This window comes from Orbicella franksi, chromosome 15 (genome assembly GCF_964199315.1).
Source record: "Orbicella franksi chromosome 15, jaOrbFran1.1, whole genome shotgun sequence".
NCBI lineage: Eukaryota > Metazoa > Cnidaria > Anthozoa > Scleractinia > Merulinidae > Orbicella > Orbicella franksi.
In genome coordinates this window covers 13,991,544-14,001,440 of record NC_138159.1, presented here as the reverse complement: position 1 = coordinate 14,001,440, position 9,897 = coordinate 13,991,544, and the positions used below count along the sequence as shown (strand labels likewise).

Genomic DNA, 9,897 nt, shown 5'->3' with positions numbered 1-9,897 from the left:
ACTGACAAACATGATGCCTGTGCTAACCTTTCATGAAAGCATATACATTGCTGATGAAAACTTTAAATAAGCATAAAAGCAAATGACTTTTAATTAATTAAATTAGGAAAAAAGTAGACAGAGTTCTAGAGCTGGTATTCTTGGTTTGCACTGTCACACAAAAAATTAATTAGAATTGACCATTCAGTGGATAAATTCAAGACATTGTGATATTATAGGAGATAAATAAAGAAGACACCTTTCCGAGTTTTAGCTCTACAGGCTGTGCATCTTCCCAAGCTTCAGATATTTGTTGAAATATTTTGCACAAATTTACAGAGCCCAGTATGAAACTGCCATGTTGGTGTACCTCCATTGTACACCAACATTGCAGCAGGCAAATGTTGTAAACATCTGGAAGTTACTTTGGATATCTAGGTGGCTGATTAACTGAACTGAACAAGCAAACATCTAAATATTAAGCACTTTTCCTAATAGTTTAACTTCTAAAAAGGCTAAAAGCCACGAGATAAGTAAATATTTTTTGACAAATGCTTTCGTAGCTTCATGTTACGCACCACCATAACTCTGAAATTCAAAGTGTGCTTGTTTCCAGACAAAGTAAGTTATTAAGGTGAAAAGTTGTTAAAAGATATAAATTTACACCCCTTTTATGCCTGATGAGGATAAAAACTTTAACTGGTGACTCTTTAGTTTTGGATTTTAGAAAATGATCATGTCACGTGCAAATGAAAATTATCCTTGAGGTCAGATTGGGTAAGATTTGAGTCCTAGATTGAATGGTTTTTTTAGCATGAACATCTCAATATTGATTTTATTTCAAACAAATTAGAACCTAGAAGTTCACTAAATAGCTTAATTATTTAAGTACCTGTATTACCTGTAAGGCTTATAAGTTAAGGGAAAACAGCAAGTTCAACTCCTTCTACATGTACATGAGGGAGTTGTTTGACTCAAGAAAATAGCTTTTAGCTTCTGAACTTATTAGCTTGCAAAGAAAGTCATGTCTGATAGCACAAAGCCTAGCAGTTCCTTGGGAAATTCTTTGAAGAAATTCAAACTACAGAAGTACTGTGAGAGATTAAATTTTTTGGGGCTAGCGAGAATGACTTTTAGACAAGTACATCATAGTTACATCTTACTGAGAGGATAGGCCAAAAAATTGGTTTTCATTTCTCCACACCCTGCTTATACTTAGTTATACTTTGCGAGATGGTGCAAACCGTTCCAGCAGAAGTGAAGAGCACTAATTGTATCTTCAAGTTAGATACAAAAATCTCCAACTTTACACAAGGGTACACTTATCTATTAACTTCTGATATTTTTGGGGGAGATATGGTAGAGATTTAGGAACTGAGTAAACAAAGGATATAATGATTAATTATAATGCTGTCTTTCTGCTTAAGGAGGCAATAAGAATGTCACCAAGCACAGGAGACAGTTTTGTTACATGATCAAAATTTCCATTACATTGAAAATGCATGCTCTTTTGTCAATGATCAAATCTACAGGTGGATATACACAACTTCTCCCACTTCATATGAATGTCCTAAATATAATGGGTGACACCTCAGAATGTCTGAAAAATTAACTACCCTGAAAATTGATGCTTGAAGTACAAACAGCCCTATGCATTTTAAGCTTGCTTGCCAATAGGAGAGGAGTGATGTGAGTAAACAATTGAAAATCTTTTATGTTGTACTTTCTGGTTGTGACTCCTGCAAGTCAAAACTACATAAGACAGAAATACCACTAACAGCTTACTTGTTAGGGGTTCAAGCAAAGTTTCCCAATAATGTATTCTTAAAATGCAGGAAACACTATTTTTTAAAGAAATACTTATTACAGTCAAACTCACAAAACCGTGAACACCTAAAATATGCCTGGAATGTTTATTGTGTAATAACCAATCACAAGTGAGATCTCAAACCACATAAACCACAGAATAAGGATGTATTGCATAGGCCATGGAACTATAAATTCATGTATAGTTTTGGTTTTCGCTTTGTCCCAGGATAAACACTCTGTCTTTATATATTACTGAAAGTCCACATAATTGCTATCCTTTTGTATCAAGAACCACATCCAGTATTTTAATAGTTTGTGGGATTTTGAAAAACAAGAATCCCCCGACGCTTACAGTTACTCAAGTAAAGCGATGGTTAATTTGACACAGCTATAAATAGGGATGAATAAAAATTTAAATTTTTGGTGGTTTCGCTAACTTTGGTATCATCTTTGGTTAAACTAGCAACTCAGTTTGCTCTCCAATAACTGCAAAGGTACGATGCACTTCAATTGTACAATTTTATAACAGTGGTTGGCCTTTTTAGGGACAACACATTATAGTACATTGGCCAAAATACAAATAGTCCAAAAACAAAGAACAGTCTAGAAAGTAAATTTAACAAAGCCTGCAATGATTACAGAATGATTAAGCCTCATTATTGTTTTAGTCAAGCAACACATACTTAGTATAAGCTTTTGCTGACAAGGATAGTACAAATCTGGAACGATATTCCCACAACTCTGGTTACCGTTGTACTATCTAGTGAAACCACAACCTGCATGCCTCTTGTATGATTTGTTTGTCAAATAGAACCAGTAAATTGTATCCATTTTAGCATTCTGCAAACAGAATATAAATGGACATAAATAAATAAACAAATTAATTATTCAAAATTATTCCATTAAATTACTGTAACTAACATAATAGCCACCTAATTTGTGATAAACTACAACTAGATTCTAACCTGGGACCTACAGAAATTTGATTACCTATGATATTTTGAACTTTAACACCCAACATTTAAGTACATTGTATATGGGAGTAGACTCTTTTTCCTTTATGTTCTAAAGAAACTAATTTATGCACTGCATCATTTACTCTGTACTGATGATACTGCTTACAAAATTCCAATAGTTTAGCTGTTCTATATATTTAAATGATTCTGTGGTTATTTTATGAAAGGGCCTGTACGGTCGAATATTCCTTGATGGCCTATGTAATTTAGTAATGTACAAAGATGTTCCGATTTCACTTCCACTTTGCTGGCAATCAAATTGAAAATCGTCAGTGTAAAGCGCAGACTGTGGACTGCAAACCGGGGTAAAATGCAGACTGAGAGTAAAATGCAGACTGCAGACTACAGACTTCATAAGTACATATCGTTTTATAATAATAGTATCAGGCGCTGGTCTTAAACATGATTATTCAGGCTAATTGCAGTGAAAGACTGTGCTCCGGTCAGCTGACTCGCGCTCCGGTTAGACTGAATATCACTCCAGTTGGCCTGGATATCACTTAGGTTAGCCTCCAGTTACCCTGTTTTCGCTTAGGACTCAATAGTCAGTCTACATTTTAGTCTGTAGTTTGCAGTCCGCAGTCTGCGTTTTACACTGACCGAATCAAAAATCTAGTGTAAAATAAGCCTACTTACACTGTAACATTGTAATCAACCCTAAAGCCTACCACTATCAACAGTGAAAAATATCAGATGGCTTACCTCTTAATCTTTTCAAGAAAGTACCTATTCTTGTGTCAACATTTCATGGCGTTCAACTTCGAATTTTTCTGTTGCGGATCTTGTCAGACCTTTCGTGAACACGTTGCTTATGATCTGACATGTTTATAACTGAGCGTTAATTTTTCCGATACCTAATAAAGAGGAAAAATCACTTGAAACCTAAAAACTCTGATCAAAATGGTTAAATCCGACGTGTTTTGCAGGGTTATATACTTGCCACGAGCGGCGAATTAATGTCTTGTTCCCAGTGTTCCTCGACCCCTTTCGAAAGGGGAAAATCCGCTGAGTGCAGGCGCAGGGCTACGTGAACGGCGACCCAACATGGGACGATTTGTGCAACGAACGTTCGAAGAGATCTAGATAGAAAAAAGTCGTGGGGGAGGGGGAAGGGGTGGCCTCTTAAGTTCCCCTGAAATCTGCCTATGAATTAAGGCTCAATTTTCGTTTTCATTATCACATCACCTAGACTGCGAGCAGTCTCTCTCTTCCTCGAAAATCCATGGGCAAGAACGCAAAGCAAGTAAGCGCGCGAGCGTGACTCATGACTGTGAGCGTGACGTGCGAGCAACGATGCCGCGAGCCGCTAGTAGCGCGGACATCGGAAGACGGCTGCTAGCGGCTCGCGGCATTGCCATTCGTCGCTCGCACGTCACGCTCACAGTCACGCTCGCACGCTTACTTGTTTTGCGTTCTTTCCCACGGTTTTCGGTATAGCATGCGTGGGGCCGCACACACGAGGAATGTGTTCAATACAGAAAAACCCTTTCTCTGTTCTTCTCACACGTTGATTTATTTGGTGCATACAATTCAGCCCAATAGCCCTTTAAGTTTAATGCTTAGCTTTTTTTATTTGCATTACAATGTAATCCAACGCGGATGCCATGCAAGTTGGATTATAAACAATTTATTGGCTGAGGTTTTTGTGATATCCGGAATAATCAAGGTGGAGGTAAGTGAAGCTGATAACACTAACCGAGCCCTTGATTATTTCAGATATCACAAAAACCGAATCTAATAATTGTTTTCTTACACATTGATTTAAAGAAAATAACGACGAACGCATTATCGCACCGAACACAGTTTATTTTCGACGAGCCATGTTCTTACTTCGCTGTCCGTGAACTTGACGTTACTCTTGAAAATCATGCATGGCGCGCGCAACCTACAGATTATTCACTGATCTGCTAGCAGATTAGTGAATAATCTGTAGGTTGCGCTGTTTCCCAGAATTAACTGTAGTTTTTTTTTTTAGCCAATGAGAAGACAGATGGTGACTACAATGTATAATGATTTTAACTATTAACAACATTCAATTAAAATTCTGAGGAGCTCCGCTTTTAGGCCTGGCTAAATCTATATATTATGTTTATAAATCTTTAGAAGGCGAAAACTCGCAGTCGTTTTTCGAGAGAATCTCTTCTCTTTAAATGAATTAATAGGGTATGCAGATTTGACGGTTTTCCACGAAATTTGGTTACAACATTCACTGATAGATGGAACAAAAGCGCATTGGCGAGTGCCTTTATTTCAAATACTTTCCTCGTGGCGGCCTTTAACTTAACAGGTTACGCGAATTTTTCGATAGTCGAACTTGACAGATCTATAAAAGATTATAACCACTAGAAATAAAAGAAAATGCTGACACGTTCTTGGAGATTGAGGCTTTGTGATTAACACTGCACAGTTATTTTGTATGAACGATCGCATTTGATACCCGATTAATTCGCTGAAACGTGAGTCGGTCATTTTGGAGTTGACGGCCTCTGCCGCCTTTGGAAAGCAAAATCCAACACTAAACATAATTTTATCGAATTTTACATTTTATAACCTTTTTGTTGATATATAGTTTGTGGGGGTTTTCATGAAAACAGCGCGCGTACGAATTTTTTTGTGGAGGACTCCCGCGAAGGTTTGAAGTAACCTTAAATGTAACTAGAATTTGATAGCATCCGAGTTTGTGAGCTGTTTCAATGGTCACGTTTCGTCGTCTTGGAGTTCAATTTGAATCACGAAAGACACGTGGATGTAAGCTTTATTTACACTCGGCAGTGTTTATAGCACAAAGACTAGTGGGGCCAAGCAAATAACGGAAACAAATAATTCAAATTGAACATAACCAGTTGGCTATTGACAAGCGTGGCCGAGGATTTGAGCTCGGAGCTACCGTGATAATGAAACAAATCTAAGTAGTGGTCAGAGTGGGACACGAACCTGGGACCGCTAGATTGCGAGTCCAACGCGATGGCCACTCGGCCAGGCTGCCTCCAAGGACATTTCCAGGACATTCCCAAAGCGGAACAATAATTTCCTTAGTAGCGGGATAACAAACTTACGCAGTACTGCCTACTTCATAGCCTGTAGTATTTCCCTAACAACTGTGCTTGTTGATCGTAATTTTCCTGTACCAACATTAGGCATAAAATTACTTCAGTGAAAACAACTGTTATATATATATAACTAACTGCAGACAGTACTGTTTCGGCCTTCTGGGCCTCATCAGTGAAGTGCTGAAGGCTAGGATGGAGGCTAAGCTTAAAAAGCCGCCCCAAATACTACACATGTGGTAGTATCTAAGTCATTACCAGAGTGCTCAAACTAGCGAGCTAGTAAGCATGCGCAATTGCAAGAGTAACAACTCATCCTAGTAGAGTGCTCAAACTGGGCAGAAAGCAGAGCTTTGTATGCCAGCGAGCTATATCTAACTGCAGACAGTACTGTTTCGTCCTTCTGGGCCTCATCAGTGCAGTGCCGAAAGCTAGGATGGAGGCTAAGCTTAAAAAGCCGCCCCAAATACTACACATGTGGTAGTATTAAGTCATTACCAGAGTGCTCAAACTAGCGAGCTAGTGAGCATGCGCAATTGCAAGAGTAGATATAGATATAGATATAGATGTAGATGTAGATGTAGATGTAGATGTAGATGTAGATGTAGATGTAGATGTAGATGTAGATGTAGATGTAGATGTAGATGTAGATGTAGATGTAGATGTAGATGTAGATGTAGATGTAGATGTAGATGTAGATGTAGATGTAGATGTAGATGTAGATGTAGATGTAGATGTAGATGTAGATGTAGATGTAGATGTAGATGTAGATGTAGATGTAGATGTAGATGTAGATGTAGATGTAGATGTAGATGTAGATGTAGATGTAGATGTAGATGTAGATGTAGATGTAGATGTAGATGTAGATGTAGATGTAGATGTAGATGTAGATATAAATTCCTAAGATCTAGAGAGATCGAAACCGCGGTATTGCCTGAACGACAAGTCTACGAGCCTCCTAACAAAAGAGGGACTATTAACAGTCTCAAGAAAACCTGACATCATCGCAAATAAAAGCAATGACGACTACAACATGGGTCTGGATGAACAATCATAGGAAGAACTTCTAAATTCAGAGCTTTTGCCTGAACAAAACCACACAATATCATGAGGGTCCCCAATAGGTTTGGCGGGATGCGGGATTTGGCTTTTTTTTCGCCGTGATATTTGGGATTTGAGCTGAAAACAGGGGCGGGAAGCGAGAATAACAATTACGAGCGGGAGCGGGATTTCTTGTTTTTATAGGGTTGGGATGCGGGATTCGTAAGGGGAACGGAGCGGGATACGGGATTTCAATTCTTACATGACCTCATAAATTGTTATTGACCAGCGCAAAAACCACAAGCTGGCAGAAACGTGCGTATAGCTGTGTCAGGCTTTTTTAAGTAATGAATAGCAAAAGCTCTGTACCCTGTCAGGTTCTGTCAAACGTATCCATTATCACTTGACTACGTTAGTACCATGAGACTGTATTAGGTCTTTGAGTCTTAGTTCTATTGATTGCGATCATTTGTGTTGACCTCTGACATCAATGACATCTGTCTATTTCCGACATTTTCGACGCTTCCGTCTGTAATCTTGGCCCCTCGATGATCCTTTCTAGTTTTGCTAGTCTTTCGACCTTTTCCAGAGCGCTTGGTTTGTTTTGGTCAAGATGACCACACCGGATGGCGGTGATAGTGATTTACCGTTAGAAGTATGCGAATTACGAATTGCGTCGCAATATATTACGAAAAGGATGCGCGAGAAGGAATGCCTTCCTTCGGAAAGAAAAGTTCTGAGGCCAGATCTCAAGGAAAGTGAAGACGCTGAAAGCTTTGAAAGAAACTGTCAAGTGTATTTACGCGCCATCTCTTAAATATGGTAATGAGCAATCTTTTTCTTTCTCTAATACGTGGACAAAAGAAAACAAAACAGTAAACCGTTTACTGAAAGAAACTTTATCATCATTTGGCTTATTTATCTGCTACCCATTGAATTCTTTTGCAATCTTTTATACGATTTTGATTTTTAAAAAGTGTCTGTGTTAATAATTAAATTAATTATCAATTTAACAAATTAATAATTAACTCAGAAACGTCTTTATAAAGTGGGGGGATTGGGATTTCCACGCAAAAAAGGGCAGGATGGCGGGATTAACAGGAACAAAAATTGGGTGGGAAAAAGGGGAATTGATAACCCTATTGTTGACCCTCTGTCATAAACAACACGCCAAACAGTCCACAGACTTGCGCGTGATCATCTACATTTACAGTGCCAGAACGAACAAACTGGAAGAACAAAAAGCTCGATGAAATTGATGCAACAAACATAAGAACGGCACTCAGACAGACTTATGACTTTCCGCAAGGAAAGCTACAGCTATCTCTGGCGAAGCCGGACAAAGATAAATGTGACACCCGTGATAAGAAGCAGCATAACTTACAACAGTTTATCAAACAGCCAGGTCCGGCGTAATGATACAAAATGCAAGTAACCAACATGTTCAGGGAATATTTCAAACTCTGTCCCTTCAGAGCTAATATTGAGAGAGCTTAAAACATATCTTGCAGTACAAATGAGCCAAAGAAAAAAACTAGCACGTGGCAAAAAACAGAGGTGTCAAACTCTACGAATTACAACGGAAACCACACAGACCTAAACCTCTAACGGCTTTACTCTGGTGAAATGTCCTCCCAAAAACACAGGATTATTGCTTAGAGAAACGTTCAAAGATCCCACTATCGTACAATACAAAAGGGGCAGATCCTTAAAGATATATACTAGTTCCAGTAAAACTTTCAAAGCGGCTTTTACACGTGGTTAGGAGTTGTGTAGGCCTGTCACCCCATTGTTATCACTGAGTTGAATATTTACATAGATATATGTGCTCTAAAGCCACCCTCATTTTGCAATATTATTGAACATCGGCTCACTAAAACAAGTATTATCAAAGCTCAGTTTGCAGTTCCCAAGACGTACCTACACGTGTTGCACTTGAAAACGGCGCAAGCGTACCTTCTACATTTGTTCAAGGGGAGGCTTCTTTCATGAAAAAAGAAATCGTCGAGACAGAATGACTGCAAGGGCGCTGATGATAAAGAATTTAAGAAAGGTATAAAGCCAGCTAGGAGAATGTCAAACTAAGACTAACAGCCATCCTTGCATTCTTAATGTCAGTCTTACGGAATTTTATTATTAGGTCATTTCCGAGTTACCTTGGGCCTCTTTTTCAAAACACGTCTTTATGTAAAACCTTTGAAATGAAATTTGTCTATTTGTTCATTCATTCATTCATTCATTTATTTATTTATTTATTTATTCATTTATTCATTTATTTATTTATTTATTTTTTGCATGAAAATAAACATCTAGACGGGACACATTTTCATATGAATGGTTTCCCACTAACACTCGATTTCTTGCAGAGGGAAAAGGCAACACGAAAGTGGTTTATTTCATTTTATAAATAAGTTTTTCTGATTGCATTCTTTTTCATCTTTAGCTAGAACCAATGCATTTAAACGAGCCTTTAGATCACAGACAGTTTTTTAAAGAACGATAATTAATTAAGCGTTATTTGGATACAAATTTGTGCGTGTTAATAACATGTTTGCTTAAGATGTCACTGTAATGTAAAAATATCACACAAATTCACACTCCACGTCATATATGAGCCCGCGCGCTAAGGAATGAAGCGAACGATGATAGGGCAGATGGCCACTGCTATAGCTTTTCCTGGACTTAACAATCTTGGACGTTCTGTGACCCCTATTTTTGTTTTGATGAATCGTTTTCTCTACCGATTTTCTACGTTTAGCGAAAAAAATGGAGAAAATCTATAGACTAGAATTTTTTTTTTTTGCAAAATGCATCATCAAATTCCGTTCTTTTAAGCTCTTCGTTTACCTGTGCGACGGTTTCAACTGCCTCCTGAGGGGTTAAGTTTTGTGAAAACGTTGGTAATATTTAGAATTATTTACTCATCAGACCCACTTCTACAAAATATGACTAACATCGTTTGCCTCGGTTGACTCACCTTTGATATTTTTAACTATAAACCCCCT

General features: G+C 38.1%; 2 protein-coding genes across 2 annotated transcripts in view; one reads left to right on the top strand and one right to left on the bottom strand.

Annotated features, from left to right (window-relative positions):
- The window catches only part of LOC145470029 (uncharacterized), a 399,370-nt gene that overhangs the window by 158,642 nt on the left and 230,831 nt on the right, over positions 1 to 9,897 (bottom strand). The gene's annotated exons all lie outside the window — the stretch shown is intronic.
- The window catches only part of LOC145470032 (uncharacterized), a 168,685-nt gene that overhangs the window by 149,593 nt on the left and 9,195 nt on the right, over positions 1 to 9,897 (top strand). The gene's annotated exons all lie outside the window — the stretch shown is intronic.